General features: G+C 37.8%; 1 protein-coding gene across 9 annotated transcripts in view; it reads right to left on the bottom strand.

Annotated features, from left to right (window-relative positions):
* plekha5 (pleckstrin homology domain containing, family A member 5) overlaps positions 1 to 27378 on the bottom strand; it is a 238727-nt gene that overhangs the window by 102499 nt on the left and 108850 nt on the right. The window contains exon 1 of one of the 9 annotated variants that reach the window (XM_066705583.1): positions 2872 to 3189. The exons of the other annotated variants lie outside the window; for them this stretch is intronic. The gene's annotated coding sequence lies outside the window, so the exon portion shown is untranslated. Of the gene's footprint in view, positions 1 to 2871; positions 3190 to 27378 lie in introns of those variants that run through there. 9 annotated transcript variants of the gene reach the window in all.

Below are 27378 nucleotides of genomic sequence, written 5' to 3'. Positions count from 1 at the left end.
GTTAAAATACACCTACCATTAAAATTATAGACTGATCATTTCTTTGTCAGTGGGCAAACGTACAAAATCAGCAGGGGATCAAATACTTTTTTCCCTCACTGTATGCTATATGACCTAACATCTTACTACCTAACTACCAAAATAGAGGAAACTGTGGACTGTAGACAGAAGTGGTTATAATCTTCATTTGATACAATACTGATCAAAAATGGTACCTAAACAGTTAACTAAAAAAATATTAAACTGGACCCTTTATGAAACAAATTAATACATTATCAAATAACAGTTGCTAAAGCACCATCCATTGCAGCTGTTTTCTACAGTAGAACATTGTGTCAATGTAGGTCTCTCACCAAGGCCACCACACAGACCCAAGCTTTTATCAGGTAAACCAATAGCACATAAGTGGACTTGACAGATAATCATCGAGACAGAGTATTTTCTTATTATAATGATTAGTACCGGATCTCAAAAGAAGAATGTGGGGGTGGGGCTCACTCTCATTCAATAAACACTTATTTCTTTAAGTTACTGAACTCGAAAAAATGTATATATGTATATGAAATCACTAATTGCAACAGGCAGTGACTTTAAAGTATCTAAAGCATAATTTCAATGTGAAACCAATTACATTACACCCTCATTTACTTTTTCTGTTTAATAATGGTAAGTGAACATCTGAAGAATATTAGAGAAAGCTTTAACACAATTAAATTCTGCTCTAGATGAGGCAACCTGTTTGCTTCATGAATGACTACATTAAAGATGAACTAACACTTGGCATATTAAAAACAACTGAAGGGCTCCCTATAAATTCAATCACAAAATAAGTTTTAGGCTTCTTCTGTTGTAGTCTTGTGTTTCCTCCAGCACTATAAAGTCATAAAAGCAGTGTGCCTGTGTGAGTGCTTTAAAAGCTGCAGCCCACGCACTCAGTTGGTTTACCGTAACAGAGTATGCCAGGCACTCAAATGTACTGAGGTTAAAGACAAGGCACTGTCAATGACTAATATATGTCAGCTGGTTTTGATTGAATTACATTAAATATATTCATTCGTTTTGGTATTGAGGCTGAAAGATAAAAAAGCCTTGCAAAAAAAGTGATACAACATTTTTAGGTAAACTGAATGCCAAATAAATTAGCTTAAGTAGTAAACTTATTAGAAACTATTACCAAAGGTGCTGGAACAACGGACAACAACCAAAAGACATCTGCTCACATTGCATTTCATTATATGCTTTATTTGGCCATCCTTGGTGTTAAATGCTGGAGTCTTTACAACAAAAATCTGCAGTGCATTTCCCACAGATACTCTGTAAGATTCAGATCAGCACTCCTCCATTAAAAGGCTAAGAAATGCTTCCACCCTCCTTGTTCTTAATATACTGCAACACTTCAATTTTAAGATATGAAGAATGTGTTAAAGTATTCATAGATGTACAGGCTCCACACTGTGTGAAAATAAAATCAGGACTGTCCATGGTTCCCTTAAAATTTAAACTTAAAAACAAGCAAAAAAAAACAACAACTCTTTCTTGACAGACTCTCTGGATGGGTACCATTACCTTTTATTGATACAGTGTATACCTAAGAAAATGCATACAGACTGTAGAAAACACTGTGAAAATGCCAACAGTAAAGTTTAAAATCAAAACTGTTTAAGCCCATCTTGCATGGATTCAAGATAACAAATGAAAACATTACAAAAAACAATCTAAAAGATCTTTCCTTGAAACATACTAGCACCTTGTGTTCTAGTTTCTTTTTTTCTTCATTTAATGGGTATGCAGGCAGAGAGCTGAGCATCTCTCACAAGACTGCACATTTTCTTTCCAGAAGCAATTGCATGTTTGCCTGACACAAAATGGGCTAATAATGAATAAAATAAATACAGAGACACATTTGCAAAAAACTCTTTCATTACCCACAGTGTATGATATGAATCAACAGGGGCTGAATCTCCACTTTAATAAGCTAGCTGGAGATGCATTTTCCAGAGCATGCCCCCTTGTTCTGTATCAGATGCAGTTTGACACCACCATCAGCAGCCCAGCTCAAGAGTATTGACAAAATAGATTTTCATTTAGCACAGTGTAGGACAAAAAAGAGCTTCCTGACATCTAATGTAGAGCAAAGACTATATATATATATATATATATATATACACACACACACACATATATATATACACCAATCTATGATAACATTTTGCCTATAGAATACAAAGCTGGTATTTGTATTGTTTTAACCAAGTAGGTCAAAGCAGGTTAATTGCACAAAACCAGTGAACACACTTCACGAAATTAGAAAAACAGCAACCCAGGGACTGTGGAGTTGGGCTGAAATTACCCTGCCGGCTGTTGTAATGTATAAGTTACAATTATAATATTCCATGACACCTATGAAAATTAGACCAAAACAAATATTTTGAAAAATCAATTTTGAGTTTGCATAGCACATTGCTAATCGCTGCACATTAAGCAATAATAAAAATAATTGAACGTATTCCTGCATCCCCATAGACGATTAGGAAGTAATCGTGTAAATATGTAAATTAAAATATAACAAGAGAAAGAAAATTCCTATCGTAAAAAGGCGTCTATGTAAGCACTATGGAAGAATTGGTGCTATTTATAGCAGAGTTCATGTGCATCCCTGTACAGAATGAAATATGAACGCAATGCATGCAGGTTCTGTTTGAAATAAAACTAAAGCACAAAAGACAGGTTAATCGAAGTTAATGTATGAATTATGGGTTAAAGTTCTCCTAGACAGGAGAAGTAATACACATACACAGTCCAAAAGTACTATTATATATATATATATATATCTCAAAAGAGCCAAATCAAATGCATTGCATGTTTACTTACGGTCGGAGAGCCACAAACAGAGTAGAGATAAACTTGGAGAAATGAAACTAAAACATGTCTATCAAGAAGTGGGGACTTTAAGTCTTTATCCAGATGCAATGCATGATGCGGAGGTAGCACAGACAGGAACACGATGCTCTGAAGCTGCCGTCTGTAGTGAGCTCCGATCCCCACAACAAGAGGCAATAAAGTCGCATCGCAGCGCGGCGGGGAGGAAACCTGAAACCAGGGGTGATGTCACCCTCCGGCGGAGTATACTGCTCTGCTCTCTATTTGCTATTGTGGTTCATAAAAATTAAAAAAAAAGATCAAGAGATGAAAAGAAAAGGGCCGGCGGAGTCACTTGCACACAGTCATTGGCAGAGAAGAGCGCGGTATGCAAAGCCCGCACTCCGGGAGGACAGGCCGCTCCAGCCCGCACCTCAACCGAGCTGCGCCACACAGCGGTCAACACCCCACACTACACTACACTACAAGACAGGAAAAGCATCCGAAATGTAAACTATTAACACAAAATAAAAATCAGTACGTGTTTTTTTTCTCTCTCCTGCCATCGAGGCAAATTAAATATGGCTTATTTAATAAAGCTTAAACTTTAAATGTGTTGATTTTTTGGTTCTACAGCTCTCGATGACACGAATATCATGGCGTGTGTGTGTCTTGTATCAGCTAATTAGAGGAGATGTGGTTCAAATGCAAAATAAATTAATAAAACCTATATAACTAAGCAATGAAACCCATAAACCACACTTAACGCGAAGCTTATCTTGAACATTAGTATTCACTTTTTAAAACTAACCCACGCTGGTGGTGGGCAGAACTCAATGCTTCTCTTTGACTTGTGGAAATGAAAATGCAAACGGACTTCGAATAACTGGAGGTGGGTGTGAATTTAAACCAAAATGCCCTCCAGCCATGCTCTTTATAACCGCTCCGCATGCCCAAAGCTGGTCTGCATCCACTGGGTTTGATCAAAGACTGCAGATGGGGTTCCCTAAATCTCTCAAAACATATTCTTGCAAAGTTGCATCTTTACATAGAATACATTATTTTTAATAATGCTGCCTTTCGTAGCACAGGACTTGGGATTTAATATCAACCTAAAACTAAAAACAAGTATTTACCATGAGTAGAAGCTATATTCAAAACACTGGTAATTTCTAAAGGGGTTAAAATTAAAAATGTAACTGGTTACTGGTTCTATGGATCAGCAGAACCTTTTAAACATTAATGCATTTATTTGATTTATTTTGTACTTAATATTTTCACCACAGTTTTTACTTTTATATTTCTACAGCAAAACATGTTTTATTTTTGCTGTAAATAGCTTCAGAAACACCAAACACAAATAAATATGTAAAATATGCTTTCCCTTTTCACCACTTCAGAGGATTAGGTATACATATAAAATATTAGCTTGCAAAATTCATAATTCAATTAAGAACTTGACAATTTCAGAGAATTGAATTCAACACTTCCATGACTTCTGTCCACAAACCAATTCCCTCTCCACCCAATTATGGAATCATTAAGAAAAGTTTTCCTTAGAAATACAAGTTATACAAAAATGTGTAACAATAGAATATACTGACACCTTCTGTATTTATGATGGAAAACTTGATTAAGGTTTAATAACTCATAAACAGAGAAAAAACATGATACATAATGACTAACCTCCTGAGAATTTGCAAAAGGAATCCAGAACAAATGGGAAAGAACTGAGTGGGCTCTGTTGAGATGGAAAGATCAAGTCAACAGAATAAACATGAATTAGATGTTGCCTAAACAACAACTGGAGCATCTGCAACATCTGCAATGGAATAATTTCTTGAGCAGCATGCCTAAACTTTGTGGGGGAGGGGGAGGGGGGCAGTAGAAACAAGTGCTTCCTTCTAGAATTAGATATGCAGAAGAGAAAACAGTTTCTGCAAGACCTTTTCTTTTGGGCCACCAATAAATTGTATCCAACATAAGTAACGTGAAATTGCTTCACAGTATTAACCTCCAGTAAAATGATAGGCAATGGCTGTGATTTTCTGTGATGTGAACACCTGACTCCCAGCTGTATAAATGGGTACAAATGTAAGTCGCCCTGGATAAGAGTGTCTGCTAAATGACAAATAATGTAATGTAATGACTCCCTTCAAAGTCCTGCAAGCCCAAACCCTCACACCTCAATCTAACTGGGATTTTGCAGGAGCACCTAAGAGCAAGATTTTAAAATCTAAATCCAAAACCGCTCATTTCCTTACTCCTACAATTTCCACATGCATGGAAATACGTCAAGTATGCATGTCACTTAAGCTTCAGTTAATTTATTTTAACAAAATTATTTGTATTTTTATTTTTACAGTGGCTCTCTAAAGTATAAAACCCCCTGGGATTGTCCACATATGATTGTGTTACAACATGAACATTTTCTGTGTTGATCAGTGGCAAAAACTCCTGATTAAATCCATTCTGATTTCATGTTGTAACAATGATGTGTGGAAAAGTCCAAGGGGGTGAATACTTTTGAGAGCCTCTGTAGATGCCTGGTTGTGGTGGTGGTGTGGTTGTATGCATCTGAGAGAGTGAGAGTGATAGGCAGGGAGTTCAGGTTCAGTGTTAAACAATTCCTGATCTGCAAATGACAGTCCTAACTTCACACTCTCAAGCCACCCAGTGCCTTTTTAAAAATTGATTCCTCAGAGTATTAAAGAGAACTAGATTCATCAGAACCATTTCTTTATTTTTTCTGCAGGGCACTGGAGCACAGATTGCGTAGCAGCAAGGGGAACCTGGGGCAAAGATTAAGAGAAAAGAGGCCATGAAGGAAGACCAAACAGGTCAGAAAGGCCTTCATCTTTTCAGTGTTTTATTTTATTTTATGCTATGCAGTTCCACATCACCTACTACACTAATTTCCCTGATCCTGAAAAAGGGGGACTCAAGGTGTACATCAGATATCTTTATGTCGGCTCGGCCTGGGATCCAGCTGTTCTTGTTGGGAACCGGCCCGCTTTTCCACCGGTTTGGGAACCGAACGCTGACGTCACTGGTGTGGGCGTTCCCAAGCGTGGAGTAGAAGAGAAACACAGCAATAATAATCAGCACCACGGTGCATTACGTCGTTGAAACCCTATTTAACCATCAAAATTAAAGTCATTCAACTTCTACACACAGCAGATACATTGTAAAAACAAAACAAAAAACGCCAGATCACATGTAGACAAGCATAAACGAAAATACAGCTATACGAATATGCAAAGATAACTCAGCCTTTTAGTTGTTTATAAACTGTCACAAAATACGCGTTTTGAAATGCTAGATTAAGTTCACATTGATAATCACAATAATGCGGCGTAACATCTAATTTCTGACAGTGGCGGAAGAAACTGCGCAGTTAAGGACCAGTTCATTAACAAACAACATTTCTGTTCAATCTGTATCGTCGCATTAACTCGCATCATCATAATATCGCTGTAACACGGCTTTCCTTTCACGGAAGCTGCGCTCGGTCGTCTCTCATCGCTGCCATTTGACAACAACTAACTAGTTATTGACCTGGTGAGCCCATATTGTTACTGTAGTGTCTCTCTCTGACAGACCGCTGTTCGCAGCAGATTTCGCTCATTTTTAATCAAAACTCTCCTGAATGCTCGCGTCTCTGCTGGCATTTTAAACATGGCGGCTGCACTCCAGCAAATAACTCTTTGTGGAGACAACTTTACTCCACCCCCGGCCCTGACGTCACTGGTTCCTTGGTTCCAGACCAGCAGGTCTTTGGTGCCAGAAAAAGCGGCTCCGTGCCGGAATGGAGCCAGTTTTCTGGCGGTGGAAAAGCGCGGAACGGTTCCAGATTAGGCAGCGGCTCCGAACCAGAACCGGCACCATGCCGGTGGAAAAGCGCTGCCAGCGCGCCTTCAGAAATGCTACAATATGATAAAGCCAGTACATAAAGATAACACCCAACAGAGTTGCCGTCAGCCACATATATCTGAAGAACATTATGATTGCCTCGATGCGGAAAACGCGGACGGAAGCGGAATTTGGTAATAAAAACTGTAAAACGTTGAATATTGCAGAATTTTCCATAATTTGGCTGAAATTGATAAAAATAAAATAAAATAAAACTATGAGCCATGTGCGGTTTGTTTACATCGCGCACTTCCTGGTTTTAGAAATTCAATACGCAAAGCAGCACATGGGTCTGGAATTGACCATGGAGAGGATGTCACTGTGTACCATGTGGCATGGAGATCTGATTTTTTTAAACTAGCCAATCCAAAAAACCCTGACTCAGTTAGTGGAATAGATCAGCTGATTAGTGTCGGGTTACAGACCGAGCAACGCCAGAGAGAGAGAGAGAGAGAGAGAGAGAGAGGCTTGTACAATTCAGCTCATATCTCAGCTATTACAGATGCTACTGCTATATATGTGGTATCTATGGATTCAGAACAGCTTCAGCTATACCTGTATTATGTATTTATGATACAGTATATATTATAAGTGGAAAATGTGCAATAAAGTAAAAGAAACAATATATATATATATATATATATATATATATATATATATATATATATATATATATATATATATATATATATATATGAGAGAGAGAGAGAGATAGATATATATATATATATAGATATACACTCACCTAAAGGATTATTAGGAACACCATACTAATACTGTGTTTGACCCCCTTTCGCCTTCAGAACTGCCTTAATTCTACGTGGCATTGATTCAACAAGGTGCTGAAAGCATTCTTTAGAAATGTTGGCCCATATTGATAGGATAGCATCTTGCAGTTGATGGAGATTTGTGGGATGCACATCCAGGGCACGAAGCTCCCGTTACACCACATCCCAAAGATGCTCTATTGGGTTGAGATCTGGTGACTGTGGGGGCCAGTTTAGTACAGTGAACTCATTGTCATGTTCAAGAAACCAATTTGAAATGATTCGACCTGCGTGACATGGTGCATTATCCTGCTGGAAGTAGCCATCAGAGGATGGGTACATGGTGGTCATAAAGGGATGGACATGGTCAGAAACAATGCTCAGGTAGGCCGTGGCATTTAAAGGATGCCCAATTGGCACTAAGGGACCTAAAGTGTGCCAAGAAAACATCCCCCACACCATTACACCACCACCACCAGCCTGCACAGTGGTAACAAGGCATGATGGATCCATGTTCTCATTCTGTTTACACCAAATTCTGACTCTACCATCTGAATGTCTCAACAGAAATCGAGACTCATCAGACCAGGCAACATTTTTCCAGTCTTCAACTGTCCAATTTTGGTGAGCTTGTGCAAATTGTAGCCTCTTTTTCCTATTTGTAGTGGAGATGAGTGGTACCCGGTGGGGTCTTCTGCTGTTGTAGCCCATCCGCCTCAAGGTTGTACGTGTTGTGGCTTCACAAATGCTTTGCTGCATACCTCGGTTGTAACGAGTGGTTATTTCAGTCAAAGTTGCTCTTTTATCAGCTTGAATCAGTCGGCCCATTCTCCTCTGACCTCTAGCATCAACAAGGCATTTTCGCCCACAGGACTGCCGCATACTGGATGTTTTTCCCTTTTCACACCATTCTTTGTAAACCCTAGAAATGGTTGTGCGTGAAAATCCCAGTAACTGAGCAGATTGTGAAATACTCAGACCGGCCCGTCTGGCACCAACAACCATGCCACGCTCAAAATTGCTTAAATCACCTTTCTTTCCCATTCAGACATTCAGTTTGGAGTTCAGGAGATTGTCTTGACCAGGACCACACCCCTAAATGCATTGAAGCAACTGCCATGTGATTGGTTGGTTAGATAATTGCATTAATGAGAAATTGAACAGGTGTTCCTAATAATCCTTTAGGTGAGTGTATATAGCAGAATATATAGCAAGACCCCCTGGCATGCCAGGTGCCACTTCTTGGAGAGGCCCAGCTTTGTTCAGTGGCATGTCTGAGGGACCTGAATAACTCACAGAGGCTGAAAATCATGTACTTCAATTGATATTAAGAATGTTTGATGCCCATTGTATTGAACTACATTATTTATTTATTAGAAGGTGGTCTTACCCAGTTTATTTCTCATCATATAAGTACTTACAAAAGTACTAACATCACCTTCAAGATACCTTGGACTTTGCCCAACCAAGAGAACAAGCAGGATTCAGAAGTGGATATAACACGATGGATCATATACAAGTCACCCGAAAAGTATTAGAAAGATGGAGATATTATGAGCTTCCATTGTGCCTGGGCTAATAAAACAATTGATTAAATATACAAACTCAGCCATCAGTGCTCTAAGAAATCAAAACAATGAGGAACGTGTACACAAAACTTATTAATGCCCCATTCACTCAAATGCTGGCTTTTTGGTGGCATTTTATTGCCGGCAAGGTCTGTGTGAATGGGTTTATGCCTGCATTTCGACACCAGCAATTTTCCACCTCGAGACCTACTCTAAATGCCATCACTTTTACGGAAATTAAAAAATAAATAAATAAATCGTTTTGACAATGAATTGCAGATCTGCACACCTAGACATTTGGTATACAGCGGCTTTCAAAAGGTACATCCTGCAATTTGCCGGCATTCAAAGCCATTGTGAATGGGGGTGCAACAAGAAAAAAGCAGGCAAAATATGCATGCATTTTGCTGGCATTTCAGTGTGAATGGAGCTTAAATATATCTACAACAATGCAATATCAGCTATCCAACTCCAAAAGAAACTGAATCTCTAATGAACTCTTCATGGTAACACTTGCACTTTTAAAAGTGCACTTTGGATTGGGGAAGATCAAGACAAAGAGATTACATGATTCCTTTAACCTGTGATTTGCTGATGTTGTAATCTTTGCAAACAACACGTGAAGACCTGCAGCTTTATATTCAAGAATTCTTGAACAACTTTATTAAAACTAAGACTTTTTTACAAAATAATAAATGGATCCAAGAACAAATTAAAGTATGTGATATCATTGAAATATTTAAAATGTTAAAATGGCAATGTTTCGGACATAATCAAAGAATAACAGACCAAAGCTGGTCAATAGACGTTATAGAATGGATCCCAATAGATGAAAAAAAAATAGACCACCACATTAAAGATGAGGAGATAAAAATAACTAAGTGGAAACATCTGAGATTTCTTAAAATGGTGTTTATTAGGAAAACAAACACCTTTTCCCCCATTTTGAAGAATCCGGGCTACCCATGTGCCTACGAATAGCTTAAAATACAAAGCTGTAAAAATAAAGCTGCCAAGCTTTGTAACTTGACCGGTGGGTCCAAATTTATTTTAAACCACACAACAGTTCATTGTGCATTTCAGCAGGAGGCGAGCTCAGGCATATAGTGCACTGAACTCCCTTTCAAAATAATTAAAATATGTAAATAAATACACAAACATGAGTCTCCATATTCACCCATCACTGCCCTTTCCATCACCGCATTAATCTGTAGTTTTCCAGAACATGTGGAAAGGACACAGGTGTGCACAGTCCTAGTCTGAAGCCTAAAGGGAAATCAATCTTTAATATAATGTGGCAACCTAATATAGATGAGCTGTGTTTAATATTTAGAACAGAAATGTAGGTTTCCTATTTGACAAATTCAAAATGTGCCATCCCACAAGCAGCCTAATCAGTATTATTCTCTTTTTTTATTAACCTGCTTAAAATAAAATCAAAATGAATGAATGGACACATAAATATATATTTCCCTTTAGCAACGTGATGTTATCACACTTTTTACCGAAGTTAGGGACTATGTCTAAGGCTAGGGGAGATTGGTGTCATTCTTATCATAGTTTAGCAGTAGCATTGTGTAACAAAAGAGGAAGAGGTCACAGGAGCAAGCCTTGGTCACTGAAAATATTACAAACTATTTCTGTCAAGAATGCTTTTGTTTTTTGTGCATGCTTTTCATGACAGATTATTTTCCTGTTGTGAGATTTGACAGATGACAGAGCCTCACAACATATCTGGATCTGTTCATCTACATATAAACATTTATCTCTATCCATCTATTATAGTTTTTTCTTATTTTTCTTTCAAAGGTGTGGAAGGCTGAAGGGGTGCATTGTCCAGGATATTCTGATTTATAGAGATGTGTTATGGTGATGCAACTGAACTATTTTTTTTAAGAAAATACTGTACTGAACAGTGTAGCTGTGGGGCAGCAGAAGGGAAGGCCAAGAACACCTCAGTCGCCCACGTGAGCAGATCATCATGAGATCCGCACCACATGCTGTTTCCAAGTTGCCAGGGCAACAGGTCAACCCACTCAGCATCAGCCTCGTAGCATTCAGACGGCAGTAGTTAGTGGCCATTCAAAAGGAAATCAGAGCTCAAATGTGAAGACAGTGCATTGCAGTTTGGAGGCTACCACAGCGACAAAACTGACAGGATCTCTCCTTTTTCCTCACAGTAGCAGTAGTACCATATACAGTAGCTTTCCTGGCACTAGTATGGAGGGATCTTTCTGCTGATAAATGCAACAATAAGTGCAGACAACCTGTGTAGTCTACATAACTAACTAAAAATGGAACCATTAAGAAAACCTACTGCACCTTAACACACAGCTTAATTATGGAGCCAAGTCAGTTCCTAAGAAAATCATACTAGAAATGAAGAACCTGATTTTAGCAAACAAACCAACCAACCAACCAGTAAGATGAAGCTGCTGAAGCCAACAATAGGGAGCAGAAGGGAAAATAAAAGGTTCAAGGAATTTCAATGGTGCTGAAAAGACTTCTCTAGAATTAATATTTTAGGCAATGACACTGCAATGATACACTCACCTAAAGGATTATTAGGAACACCTGTTCCATTTCTCATTAATGCAATTATCTAACCAACCAATCACATGGCAGTTGCTTCAATGCATTTAGGGGTGTGGTCCTGGTCAAGACAATCTCCTGAACTCCAAACTGAATGTCTGAATGAGAATGAAAGGTGATTTAAGCAATTTTGAGCGTGGCATGGTTGTTGGTGCCAGACGGGCCGGTCTGAGTATTTCACAATCTGCTCAGTTACTGGGATTTTCACGCACAACCATTTCTAGGGTTTACAAAGAATGGTGTGAAAAGGGAAAAACATCCAGTATGCGGCAGTCCTGTGGGCGAAAATGCCTTGTTGATGCTAGAGGTCAGAGGAGAATGGGCCGACTGATTCAAGCTGATAGAAGAGCAACTTTGACTGAAATAACCACTCGTTACAACCGAGGTATGCAGCAAAGCATTTGTGAAGCCACAACACGTACAACCTTGAGGCAGATGGGCTACAACAGCAGAAAACCCCACCGGGTACCACTCATGTCCACTACAAATAGGAAAAAGAGGCTACAATTTGCACAAGCTCACCAAAATTGGACAGTTGAAGACTGGAAAAATGTTGCCTGGTCTGATGAGTCTCGATTTCAGAGCCAGAATTTGGCGTAAACAGAATGAGAACATGGATCCATCATGCCTTGTTACCACTGTGCAGGCTGGTGGTGGTGGTGTAATGGTGTGGGAGATGTTTTCTTGGCACACTTTAGGCCCCTTAGTGCCAATTGGGCATCGTTTAAATGCCACGGCCTACCTGAGCATTGTTTCTGACCATGTCCATCCCTTTATGACCACCATGTACCCATCCTCTGATGGCTACTTCCAGCAGGATAATGCACCATGTCACAAAGGTCGAATCATTTCAAATTGGTTTCTTGAACATGACAATGAGTTCACTGTACTAAACTGGCCCCCACAGTCACCAGATCTCAACCCAATAGAGCATCTTTGGGATGCGGTGGAACGGGAGCTTCGTGCCCTGGATGTGCATCCCACAAATCTCCATCAACTGCAAGATGCTATCCTATCAATATGGGCCAACATTTCTAAAGAATGCTTTCAGCACCTTGTTGAATCAATGCCACGTAGAATTAAGGCAGTTCTGAAGGCGAAAGGGGGTCAAACACAGTATTAGTATGGTGTTCCTAATAATCCTTTAGGTGAGTGTATATTATAATGATAATATAGTTTCACTTACCATAGAGGAGAAGAGGAAAAATAAACAACTGTCCATCTCCAACAATGAAAGTTCACTTGGATAACAAAACAAATAAAAAACTGGCATGGTTGCTGAAATAAATTATAATAGCTGTAACTTTGTAAAAATGATGAAAGCATCAACAACAGGAAACCGATTCAGAGTAAATTTTTTCTCCTTCGGGATTATATACAATTGGAATTTAACAAAACGTTTTACCAAAAACTGGCACCATGAATAAAGCCATCAAGTAATATCACAGTACTCTCTTTCCTATCGATCCCTAAACAAATTCCAAAATGAAAAATGAGGAAACTATATAGTACAATTCATGCTTTCTGTATGTCTGAACTTGCCAGTTAAGTGTTTGCTGCTGCCCCCCGGGTAAGGCATCTTGGCGTTTAGTTAACTCTTAAGAGTGTAAGTGTGTATGGGAGTGTGTGAACAATGGACCAGGGCTTAACATATGCTTACTGATTTATTTATTCACAGTACAATAGGTGTCCTCATTGACTTCAATGGCAACATTTTAAAATGCACACACACATGCACATGCATTTTCAGCATCTCCAATGCAGTTACTCAAGCTGCTAGCTTTCCTTCAGTGCAGTTCTAATAACAGGTCAAGTTCTAAATTCTTTACAACAATCTTTATAGGACAAAAACACTAGTACAATGTATACATTAACCATCATATTTTTGTCTTGGGTTGTAGGCCTCACAGTTTATCTGATTGACTAGACAGCTGCATGTAGTGTACCCTGGTGAATTCATGTTCTCAGTCACATGTTGCTCCACACCATACTTAAACCAACGCTGAGGAACAGAGTCTGACTACCAGTGAACTGGATAAACAAAGACCATCTGAATGCTGAATTAATTAAACCAAGATTACATAACACCATGTCCTAATCCAGCTCAACTGTAATTTAAACATGGTCCTGGACTTTTAAAGTATTCATTTCTTCCCAGGGCTTCCTCAATAATTAATGTGCTGATTTGAAAAAACTTGTTTGCTTCTCACACACATAGATAGATAGAAAATCATGTTTCCATCCTGAAGCCATGAATGAATGGATGGATGGATGAAGCTAGAAAACATTCAATGACTTATACAAAAGACTGTCAACCTGTGAAAAGCAAACAACAGATGTCAAAGATCAAACTACAATTCAAAGCACAATACATTTTGCTGGGAGAGTTGATTACATTAGCACGCACTGAGCTGTTAAAAAGCATCTATATTATTTACTTATTTTAAAGCCCTTAACCTTTACAGGGCAAGATCTGTTATGCTTCATGGACATTTTTTTAACATGTCGAAGTGCCTTGAAAAACATGCTTTCCTACACTTGATTGTAAAGTGGCTCTGTCAGTTTGGTTAAAAGTGCAGTTTATAAATCCTAGTGCGAACCTCTGAAGCAATTACTTTTTCTTCTTCTTCTCCTCCTCTCACTCCTTTTCACTCAGAGGCAACAGAGGTGCTGCAGTAAAGCTTGCTAACTCGCTTTCAGGTCAGACATCATTACCTTTATTAAAAACACAGACATAAAAATCAAGTTTTCAATTATTGCTCAACTAGGCCTGCAGTTCTAGGACACAACGAAAGTAGGTTTACGAAAAGCAGGTTAAACACTTACCAATACAGAGTGCTTACCTTTAGTAAGGAAATTCATTACACATACCAGTATATTGTTCTATAAAGAAAATAATAGAATGCTTGGTAGATGAAGCTACAACAAATTTAGCTAAAAAGCCATCTCTATTATAACTTCTTTATGAAAGAGGAGAGGGGGAATCTTGGTAGCAGTAAGGCTATCTATCAGATCTGTAAAAGGCGATTGGCTGCATCAAAAAAAACATTTATTGCAGCAATTTACCATGCAGAAATGTGGAGTTTCATACCAGTTCACCATACCAGTTGCATGCATGCAACATTTCAACACAGTGGGCCTTATATTTCTTGAGAAGAAGTCACTGGATGTCCGTACCTTGTGACCAATCGATAGGCCTATATCATGAACAGCCCTTAAAACGTTTTGTATAAGACATAAGACATATCAACTTTTAGAGTGTTAATTTCAAGGTTGATACCATTACTACTACCATATAAGTAAAGTTTGACCACAGTGGGCCTTTCAGTTTTGGAAAAGTAAATGCAACACGTTAATGTGTAAAAACTTATAATCCAACATGGCCACCAAGCCACGTGGCCCATCTGCTTCAATCTTTTCAGACTGTACCTGTAATTTAGTAGTGTATTCCCCTGTGTGGCTCAGCTCTCCTGTAAAATTGCACTTTATAGAATGTTTCATCCTACTACTTGCAAGTACACTGCTAGTGTTATTTTGATTTCCCTTATGTCCCCTTAACCTTAGCTCTTAACTATGACTTCACATCTTGTCTGCACTTATTAGACCTAGTTATTACAATCTAGGATGTAGGACTTCTATTAACTGTATATTTTTCTTATGCACTTGTGTAATTTCGAACTTGTAATTGTATTATATTTTGATGTGTAATTTTATACCGTATTATTGCACTTTTGTAATGCTCTGGATAAGGGCATCTGCTAAGAAATAAATATTAGAACAGGTTTGAATATACAACAAGAGATTTTTTATTTTATTTTTACTACTAAGTGAAGTTTCATTAGTCTACTGTATTACAGTGCACAGCATATGTACATCGTAGTCAAGTTTCTTGACATTTGGAGTACTGGGGTGGGTTTTAAAAACTGTTAGGCCACCTAGTAATTAAGCAACTAGCTAGGTCACTATGATAGAAGACTGAGAGCCAGTGTCACCGCAAGTCTGGGCTCCATGTGTATACATAGATATGAAACCGCTTTTTAAGAAACTTACCATCACGGACTTGGGTGACAGCAAAGTGAAGACATGCCATTATACCAGTTCCTATCAACCAAGGTCATTCCTCTGGAAACATCAATACCTTCAAAGTAGCGATTTCCCCTCACAATCATTACTGAGACTTAGGAGTAAAGCTATGTTGCATTAGGTGTTTTTCAAAGTGTCACCTCTCTTAATGTAACTCTCCTCATTGACCCCCCTTTTTCTTATTTTTTTGCCTTATAACCAAATACTCATCCTCCTTATAATACTACTAATAATAATACTACTACTTCTTCTACCACACCAATTATGCCAGAGTGCTAAGAACCCTAGTAAAAACAACACTTCAATAAAATGCAAGGGAATGGAAGGGTTTTCTTAGTGCACTAAACCAAGGCCAATCTGAAATGTTAGTTTCACATTGGATAAAAATATATAATACATAATTGAAGATGTTAGTATTTCATATTGAGAGACTATATGATACGGATATCTCCAGTTGGACAGAAATCCCTATCTCAGCCAACTAGAATACCTCTGTGGAGAACTAGAGCAGTGAATTAGGGAGATGCAAGACTGATGTCTTTTGGCATTGCTCCACTGTCCTGGTACTTTTGGTAAAAGCGTGTAAATCAAAACATGTGCTGACATAGTTTGTCTTTTCATAATTCACAGACAGATGCATCAAGTACAATTGTTCCTGATACATGCAAGAACATGGTTTAAAATGGTATAAGGGCATCAGCGTCAGCTACTCCTTATCCTTTTTGAAAGTCTGAAATGTCCTACAGATTTATGAGATGTAGCAAATGGAAAGAAACTAATGTTTCTGCACCCACCCCCTTACCAAAATATATATGAAGGTTGAATACTTCTCTCTTAAAAGATAAGTGAGTGAAAAAGTGGCACAAAGTTGCATGTTCTTCTAAAAGACTCTTGATCCATCGTAATTATACAATAATTGTTCTCATGCGTTTAGATGCTACTTTATTCATCTTTGAGAATCACGAATAAAAATATAGTACTAGAGAAGACCACTAATTAATTTATTTATAGCCTATACAGGATTTTTTTTTTTTTTTCAGGCAGAAATCAAGGACGTGGGTTTTAAAAAGCATTTTCTATTTGGAGATGAACCATTAATCCACTTTATAGCTGACGAGGAGAAAAAAGAAACATCCATTAAAAACCACATACCACGGAATATCAAGACCTGTACATTCATGCTTACAGACCATCCTGGGTACACTCCAAGCATGTGGTTATAACTCTCGAAAAAGACTTGCAAAACCAGTAAAAGTACACTGAGCACTCTTTAAATATTCATGGATTATTGATGCTGAATATATTTAATTCTAAATCTATTGAATTTTTCTTTGCTCCAAAACTGCATGGCAATGGTACTTTATTTTTATTTTTTTTAAGGGATGTTAGTGAAAGTAAAAATGTTATTAGAGTTATGTGGGATATTATCTTGAGTACATTTGTTAAATTTGGCGATCAAAGCAGGGGTATGGCTACAGTCCCCTGTAAACAGACTTCTGTTAAGAGAAGGATTGCATTGAGAGATAGTTAACTAAATTGTCCTAAATATGGAATGAGAAATTTAAAATTCTGTGAGTAAGAAAATGTCTCTTTATGCCTGCCAGCGAACAGAAAAGTCAATACCCTTGTCTCGGAGAGGGTAAATACAATGGACATCTTTGTGAAAATATCTAGTGCTCAACCATTTTTATTTATGTTTGATTTAGATTTTTTTACTTTCTTTAGCAAGCAATGAACAAGGCATCACATTCTTAGACTGCCAAACCTATGAGGTCAATAATGCCCTTCATTGAGACGGTGATTCCTCTTAAGAGTTAACACTTGCTGGAGTATGCAGAAGGAATCCACTGACACTTTAGATCTGACAGAAAGCACTGCACACGCCAGATCAACAGGCAATCAATTTCTACATCTCAAGCTATAGAAAGATAATAGAAGCTTCCTTCAAGTGAAGAGAGAACTGAGAGGGAGAAGAGAAGAAATACAGACAGCATTTCACAAGGGAGGGAGTTGGTTGGGGATGTGTGTGAGATTGAATTGTCATTTTAACCGATTTAACTTTGTGATATGCAATTTGTCAAAGTCTAAAAGTTGACTATGCTCTTATGCTTTGAGGTTTTGGAGGAATAATAACAATGAGAGTGTTACAAAAAGCTGTCATTTTATATTCTACAATGAGGCGTGAACTAATGCAACTAACTATAATACAAAAAAAAACACGAATTTTCTGCAGTGTGCATACTCAAACTCATTGACACACTCAAATCATCCCAGAGCTTTGTCTAAGTGACCTTCCACAATCATATCACCTTGGAGACAGAACAGTGGGAATCTAGTAGTAACCATTTCATGGAGTTAGTGATTCATTTTTCCTATTCTGAGCCTACGCAGGTATTAGTCAGAGCAAATTTTGTAGTTCATCTTTCAAGTGCACAAGCATTTTTTTTAACTCCTATTATCATACATTTATGAAGCTGCCTACCCAATTTTTTTCACATTTTACTCAGAGTCGAAAGACAAATTACATTGACTCGGTAGAAAGATTGTGCCACTATTTTATTTATGGTGTGTTTATGATATATTAGGGCTGGGAGATATGACTTAAAAATAATCTCAGTATTTTTTAGAAGTTTGGGCGTTACACAATATCTCTCTCGATATTTCTTGTTTTTATCCAATCAAGCCACAAAATAAGACCAAAGACATTCAAACTACAAATATTTAGTTAATCCTTCAATAAGCAAAACTAACAAATACTACATGCAGGCTGTCATGGTAAATATAAGCAGAATGCAACATTACAGGCCAAGTGTTATGTGATTACTATTACATGTGTTATGTTGTTATGGGATAGATTATATATATATCTATCTATATATATATATATATATATATATATATATATATAGATAGATTATATATCTATCTATCTATATCTATATATCTATATAGATATAGATATTAGTGTGTGTGTATATCTATATCTATATATATTATATATATACACATAAGTTTAAAAATAGCTGGCGTTATAATAGTTTTAATAAATCTTAAATGCATTAATATATGCAAGAGCAGTATGGAGTATGGGGAAGAAAAATGTTGCATTATAATTAAGGTGGTGATAGAAGCATGTGAAGGGGAGGCTCTAATATACTCCAAAGTGAAAACATTAGGGCTGCTGTAATTACATTTCAGATACATCTGATAGTTCCTTTATTTGCCAAGGAAATGAGAAAATTAAAAATGCGAGGGAAGGAAATACAAATAAAATGAGAGAGAAGAGACTAAATTCAAACTAAACTGCTCAATCCTGGTTTCAGTTTTATTTCAAACCATGTTTTGACTTGGGTTTTGCAAAGTGTGTAGTAGACTTAGGCCCTAATAATAATAATAATAATAATAATAATAATAAAGGGGATATAGACATTTCATCAATGTTCAATGCAGCACCCACACCATCCTCTTGTGAGGTTGCTATGAAACTACTTGTCAAGTAAAGCACCGGAAAATATCAGAACAAATGTAAATACTATGAACCAAACAGATAATGAGCTAAAGTTCAGTACAGTACAGAGTGATCTTTATCCCACACCCATGAACATCCTGGAACTCTCAAGCAGGCTGAAAAACACAGGCTGAAGCAGCTGCAATGGAAAACGAATGGTGGAAAACCACAACGAATCACAAGACAAAATCCAAAAGACAGCAGATACATGGAACATGATTTCTATGATTAAAAACTAAATTATTAAATAAAGATGTAGGTGCATAACAAGAACAGCAGTTTTACCAGTATAAACAGGAGTTGTTAAACAGAGGAGGCAGATGTGATATTGACAGGAGAGTAAGCCATGTCAGAGATTCATTTCTAAATTAAGTTACTCTAATAGATACTAACAGTGTGTTTAAATATTTGTTTAATCATACATTTTGATTCACTCACTAAACACTGAGCTATTAAAGCAAATTAAAAAATGGTAAGAAGGAATTATATATTTAATTGATTCTTGCAATATAAAATCATTTATCTTGCATTTTGTCAGGTTTACCCCAGAGACAGTATAGTGATCTGTTTTTCATTTCTTGAGTACATGGTCTTTAAACTGATCTCCTGCAATAAATCAGTCTTCTTATGAGGATAGACAACAGCAAAAGGAACTTCTTAGAATTTAAATTTAAAACTTACAACGCACTTACATAGCTAAAAGATAGGTAAAAGCAGTCTAAAATCACATCAGCACAGAACATTGTTTTCGAACCCTGTGCTTTTTTTATTGTCATTATACACTCACCTAAAGGATTATTAGGAACACCTGTTCAATTTCTCATTAATGCAATTATCTAACCAACCAATCACATGGCAGTTGCTTCAATGCATTTAGGGGTGTGGTCCTGGTCAAGACAATCTCCTGAACTCCAAACTGAATGTCTGAATGGGAAAGAAAGGTGATTTAAGCAATTTTGAGCGTGGCATGGTTGTTGGTGCCAGACGGGCCGGTCTGAGTATTTCACAATCTGCTCAGTTACTGGGATTTTCACGCACAACCATTTCTAGGGTTTACAAAGAATGGTGTGAAAAGGGAAAAACATCCAGTATGCGGCAGTCCTGTGGGCGAAAATGCCTTGTTGATGCTAGAGGTCAGAGGAGAATGGGCCGACTGATTCAAGCTGATAGAAGAGCAACTTTGACTGAAATAACCACTCGTTACAACCGAGGTATGCAGCAAAGCATTTGTGAAGCCACAACACGTACAACCTTGAGGCGGATGGGCTACAACAGCAGAAGACCCCACCGGGTACCACTCATCTCCACTACAAATAGGAAAAAGAGGCTACAATTTGCACAAGCTCACCAAAATTGGACAGTTGAAGACGGGAAAAAGGTTGCCTGGTCTGATGAGTCTCGATTTCTGTTGAGACATTCAGATGGTAGAGTCAGAATTTGGCGTAAACAGAATGAGAACATGGATCCATCATGCCTTGTTACCACTGTGCAGGCTGGTGGTGGTGGTGTAATGGTGTGGGGGATGTTTTCTTGGCACACTTTAGGCCCCTTAGTGCCAATTGGGCATCGTTTAAATGCCACGGCCTACCTGAGCATTGTTTATGACCATGATCATCCCTTTATGACCACCATGTACCCATCCTCTGATGGCTACTTCCAGCAGGATAATGCACCATGTCACAAAGGTCGAATCATTTCAAATTGGTTTCTTGAACATGACAATGAGTTCACTGTACTAAACTGGCCCCCACAGTCACCAGATATCAACCCAATAGAGCATCTTTGGGATGTGGTGGAACGGGAGCTTCGTGCCCTGGATGTGCATCCCACAAATCTCCATCAACTGCAAGATGCTATCCTATCAATATGGGCCAACATTTCTAAAGAATGCGTTCAGCACCTTGTTGAATCAATGCCACGTAGAATTAAGGCAGTTCTGAAGGTGAAAGGGGGTCAAACACAGTATTAGTATGGTGTTCCTAATAATCCTTTAGGTGAGTGTATATATGCAGTGCATCCGGAAAGTATTCACAGCGCTTCACTTTTTCCACATTGTTTTACAGCCTTATTCCAAAATTGATTAAATTCATTATTTTCCTCAAAATTCTACAAACAATACCCCATAATGACAACGTGAAAGAAGTTTGTTGGAAATCTTTGCAAATTTATGAAAAATAAAAAACAAGAAAAGCACATGTACATAAGTATTCACAGCCTTTACTCAATGCTTTGTTGAAGCACCTTTGGCACCAATTATAGCCTCAAGTCTTTTTGAGTATGATGCTACAAGCTTCGCACACCAATTTTTGGCAGTTTCTCCCATTCTTCTTTGCAGGATTTCAAACAAACTTCTTTCATGTTGTCATTATGGGGTATTGTTTGTAGAATTTTGAGGAAAATAATGAAATTAATCCATTTTGGAATAAGGCTGTAACATAACAAAATGTGGAAAAAGTGAAGCGCTGTGAATACTTTCCCGATGCACTGTATGTGTATATATGTGTGTGTGTATATATGTGTATATATATGTATACACAACATTAACTTTTTCAGCAATTTGAGCTACAATAGCTCGTCTGTTGGATCGGACCACATGGGCCAGCCTTCGCTCCCCACGTGCATCAATGAGCCTTGGCTGCCCATGACCCTGTTGCCGGTTCACCGCTTTTCCTTCCTTGGGCCACTTTTGATAGGTACTGACCACTGCAGACCAGGAACACCTCACAAGAGCTGCAGTTTTGGAGATGCTCTGACCCAGTCGTCTAGCCATCACAATTTGGCCCTTGTCAAAGTCGCTCAGATCCTTACGCTTTCCCATTTTTCCTGCTTCTAACACATAAAGTTTGAGGACAAAATGTTCACTTGCTGCCTAATATATCCCACCCACTGACAGGTGCCATGATAACGAGATGTGTTCACCTTTCAGAGGTCATAATGTTATGGCTGATGGGTGTTATGGCTGAAGCTATCATCTGTACAGGTCAACTGTATATTGCCTGTATAAACACAGCATGTGCCACAGACGCAGTGTTTGGGAAAGGATTCTGAACATTTAAATCTCAAAAGTAATGCAGCGGGGAGGGGGAGGGGCAACATTGAGCAGGGTAAATAAATAGCAGGTCAGGTTCATTCATCTTCTCCTAGATGCATCTGATATCTGTAACCCCCTGGGACTGAAATCAATGAGAAATGACATCTCTTGCTATCAGAGAGTAGATTTAAAAAATAAGAAATAAAAATTGCTCGATTGCAACCGAGGATCATGATTTTATGCAGTGGCTGGCTGCCTTTTAATTTGAGAACATACAAATAATTACACATTGAAAATCAATAGTCTGGGCCTCAGATTAGTTTTATGCTAGAGTACACAGATTAATTGACGGCATGGCATACTGCATCAGCAAAAGACAGAGAGAGAAAAAAAAAATTGCCTACTTTTGCAAGAGTGAGAGGGAAAGCCTATAGAATAGGCAATAAGGTTCTCATTATAAGGGGCAATACATGAAGTCAAATCTGGAGTCTCTTCACAAGAATTCAAGACAAATCCCAACCAGCACTTATATAAGAAAACCTTAAAATGCAACTTCATGTTGTCACATAACACTACAGAGACAGAGCAAAGCACAGTTCAAGGTTATTAATATAAAATAGTAATCAAACAACAATAACTGACAGTGAGTGTATGGATGGCTGTGATGCTGGAGGATTCATGAATTGTGACAACCTCCTTAAACGTGTTGTCTCGTGATCCAGGGCAATGTGCCGCCGCTGCATACTTTACCTTGCTGTCAGCCAGGAGAATGTGATTATGTAAAACTCCTAATACCACCACTGACAGGCCAAGAAAAAACCCTCTTCACATTTCAAAAAAGGGCAGAAAGCTACAGCTTTATCATTAACCCCAACACTTTCTCTTGCTCTCTCTGTCCCACTCTCCTTTATCCTTTGCATTTGCACCTAGCCAGTGTGTGTGTGTGTGTGTGCGCGTGTGTTTATATGTATGTGATAAGGCAGAGATTGTCATGTTATAATAAACCTAATTCACAATCTGTAGGCCCTCCCTAAGCCATACCTGTCAGTGTCAATTTTGAATTAGTACAGCTCTGACAGCTACAACTGTGCAATCTCCTGTACCGTCTCATGAATATGGAACTAGTTTGTTATGCATAAATTACAGCTCTAGTAAGGCAATTAAAAAGGGAATTAAGATCTTCATTCACATCATTTATAAAAAAAAATCCAGCATTAGAGCAGGGAGGGAAGAAAAAGGCTCTGGATGTTATAAAAATCCCCCACACATCCCATCTGACATACATCTACAACGTCCTTACAATTGCAGCCACTGAGCTTCCATGTTTAGGGAGGGAGTGGGGGGTGAAGAACATGAGAAATAAGACTAATACTGCAAGGCTTGGTAAAAGCTAATTCAAGCAATTCAATAAAAAAGACTGAGAAGCACACATGGAAAAATGTCAATGTGTGTTCAAGCTTGAAAGCCCAGAGGCTCTGCCACTGCAATTGCAGCAGTGAACCACAGCAGTGAGATACAGTAGCTCCAGCCTGGGCTTCTTACACCTTCTCTGTTACAGGGACTGAAATCTAGAGCACAAATACAGATGTGAATGTTTAATGTCATATCCATTGTCCCAGAAGACACTATGCCCACCCCCCAAAAAAAAATAAGTCTAGTCACCCAAGTCTCCCCAACATTGCCGGTGAGTTGTGGTGATCCAGTTCCCTGCTGAGAGGTCAGTTTTCCAAGACATGCATTGAATAACTGATACCAAAACTACCAGGATGCAGCAGCCAATTGAGCTACAGACTTACTAGTATTACTTCTATATTGACTCTTCATTATTTATTTGTGTGACTACTACAAAAGTAAACAAAAGACAGCAAATATATTGAATCAGTAAGTGAAAAAGCTGATAAGATATCAGTTCCTACTACAGTACCATTTCCCTGTTTATTATAAATGTTTAAATTCACCACACCTTGCCCTAAAGTGGGACTATAGCTCAAACTCAGAGACTCTTGAAGCAGAATGTGAAGCACCTCAGATGTCCTTACATAAATCCATTTCTACTACCCTGGGGAATGATGGTCCATGGCTAGATAGATACACTGTTGTCCCAGAATGCCATGGAATGCCAATCACTCATTGCTGTTAGGATTTATTTTATTTTGAATCCACATCACTAAACCTAAGTGTTCAAATTGTGCTTTTAAATAAACTTGACAGATGTAAAGCCCTTTTGAGGCAATCTAAGCTGACAAAGCTAGTGCAACAACTGCATTGTATGCCAAAGAAAAAAAATAAAAAGATTTAAGAAAGATCCCAGTGGAGAACACCAAACAAAATCACAAAGAAAAACTTGAATAATCCTTTTTATGTGCATTTATCATCTACACCATTCAACAAAAGGCAACATACAGATGACTTTCAAAAGTTATTAACCAAACCATCGTGGAAGAACTTTATCTTTCTAAAGCGATCTTGAGGTTTTTGACTGAACAACCATAAGGACTACTGTAATACAGATAGTGAACAATAATGCACCAATTAGTAGAAATATCATTTAAAGATTTGTCTATCAAACCATATTTTCATTATTATTTTATTTATCAAACTGACATCTACAAAAGCATAATCACCATGTAATCTCTTTTCTTATAAGCAGTGTAAACCAGATATTTTATTTTTTCTGCAGCAGCTGGACACAGCAAAGAATTACCCATACAGAATGAGATTGACAGACCACTGGTGGAAGCAAATTTATTAAGGTCACTTGCAGTGCTGAGCATTTACTGCACTGTAAGCTCTGCATGGGGAGATTGTGCCATCTGGAAAATCCTGCCCACAGCATCTGCTTCAGCAAGGAAAGACATACTCTCTTGATTAAAAGGACGGATCGAGAATCAATGGCATCCATTTACTACAAACCATGCGTGTTCCAGTGCAGAAGCAGGGTTAGAAGTCAAAGACTGAAGGGGTCTTGTGTTACTGCACACAAAAGCTTTTTTTTGTGTTTACTGAAAGTATTTTATTACTTCCCGCACCCTTCCTTTCCCATACAAATATCAATGGAACACAGCTGAACTGATACATACACAAGGCAAAAGAAAAAGTTTTAAAAAGCACAGCAATAAAGGCTGACTACAAGAAGACAAGAGAAAAAACTAAAACCTTTCTATTCAAACTATTTCTATCCAAGGATATGAGTGGATGTGATAGAGCACAGGAGGCAGGCATCCCTTCGCTTCCCAAGCTCCGAGACATTACCATGCATTCAAAGATGAAGATGACATTCCAGTTTAGTGCTCCAGTGTGAAGAGACACCAGGTGACCAAACCTTGAGGCGAAGCCATTAGAAGACATTTGCTCAGACTCTGTTGCACACTAACACACTCACAGAAATAGCTGCACTTTCAATCATGGGCACATCTCAATCATTTGCCTATCAATGTGTTTTTAACTAGTGTTTTTCTTTTTTTTTCACATTTTCCATATATAATTGATATTATAATACAACAGAGGATGGTAATACTATTAAATGTAAACTATTTGTGCAACTCTAGCCTAAATAATTTTGCCTCATGTCCAGATTGCTCATATCAAGTTTTACAGACACCCAGACTGCTGCATTAGCCATTACAATATACTCCTCTTTTTGGTCTTCAAAGACAGTAGAACTATTGTGTTATGAAATTTGAAATGACCTTCTCTCTCCCTTCCCAAAATGAGAAATCAGGCTCTTCTGACATCCTATCCTAACAATAGCAAACTCACTGATGAATAAAACAATTACATTTTAAGAGCCTAAGTAAGTCAAGTGCTTTGATTTAGTTTTTTAATTAAAGTCAGAATTTGTTAATTCTCAAATTAAATTTAGCAGTCCCAGCAGTGTTGGTTGACTGATTGATTTGTATTTTTATTTTTAGTTTTTTACAGATAAATATCATAATTGCCTGTGCTATTGTTAGCTTTGGCCAGATGCCCTGGGAGCAAGGGTGAATGTTGACTTGGGATAATTCTCATTTGATGTGCTTGCAGGTTTGGGGTATTGGCTATTCTATCTGCATGAAATAATCTGATTGTTGTTATAGAGGGGCAGCTAGCATTCTGGGCTTGCAGTGCAAAAAATAGGATTGCTTCAATGGCATGCAGGTTAGAAGACGTGTACTTTGTCTCGTTCCTGCTGAAGAACAATGAAGGTCATCGCAATAAGGGGAATTTAATTAGCAATTCCAAATCTGTGGTGAAAAATGAGATGTAATTGGATAACCTACATTTTAAATAAATACATATATAAATTACCCTTAATCATCTAAAACATATGCACCTTTGCCTAAAATATGATTAGGGACACTTAGGTCAATCAGAAAGAATCCCATTACTTTTCCAGGCACTAATTTCCTGAAATTATTTTCACATTAAACCGATAACCAGAGCAGAGGTACTTTTTAATTATACCCATCAACTCTCTATGGAGAATATTGCAGACCTATTAAAAGATGACCCAAAACACTGAAGCAAGTGAATAACAATATTAAAATCCTTTATGTAAGCAAAAATAATGCAAAATGTTTTCTGCTCCCCCTGTGTGGTCCAGAAACCTTCTGTCATTTAATTTGTGTCAAACGTGATAGCAAAAATGTTTATTACACAAGGACTAAAGTCACAGTAACGCACCCACTTCTCAAATTGATCCAAAATAAATAAATAAATCTACAAATCAAATTCTCTATACCTGAGAAAACAAATAATGGCATTCGGATGAGTTTCACATGTATAAAACGCACAGATAACTCACAAAACCGAAAAATAAAATTCTCATCCTCCAAACCTTAATGCAAATTGCAGTTTGGGATGAATGACTTTAAAATTATTATAAGCTCAAGCCTTAATAAGAAATCAATGTCAAACAATTACAATGTAGAAATGTTGGAACCGCATGTTAAAAGTTTATGTAATATATAGCAGAGGAAGCATTTTCATTATCAAATTATATATAATATATAGGCCTAGATAAACTCATAAAAATACAAACAGCATACAATTACTTATCTTTGTGTGTGACCTATAAAA

The sequence above is a fragment of the Amia ocellicauda genome, chromosome 5 (assembly GCF_036373705.1).
Source record: "Amia ocellicauda isolate fAmiCal2 chromosome 5, fAmiCal2.hap1, whole genome shotgun sequence".
Lineage (NCBI taxonomy): Eukaryota > Metazoa > Chordata > Actinopteri > Amiiformes > Amiidae > Amia > Amia ocellicauda.
Note: the sequence above shows the minus strand (reverse complement) of the source record. Positions and strands in the feature narration are given on the sequence as shown.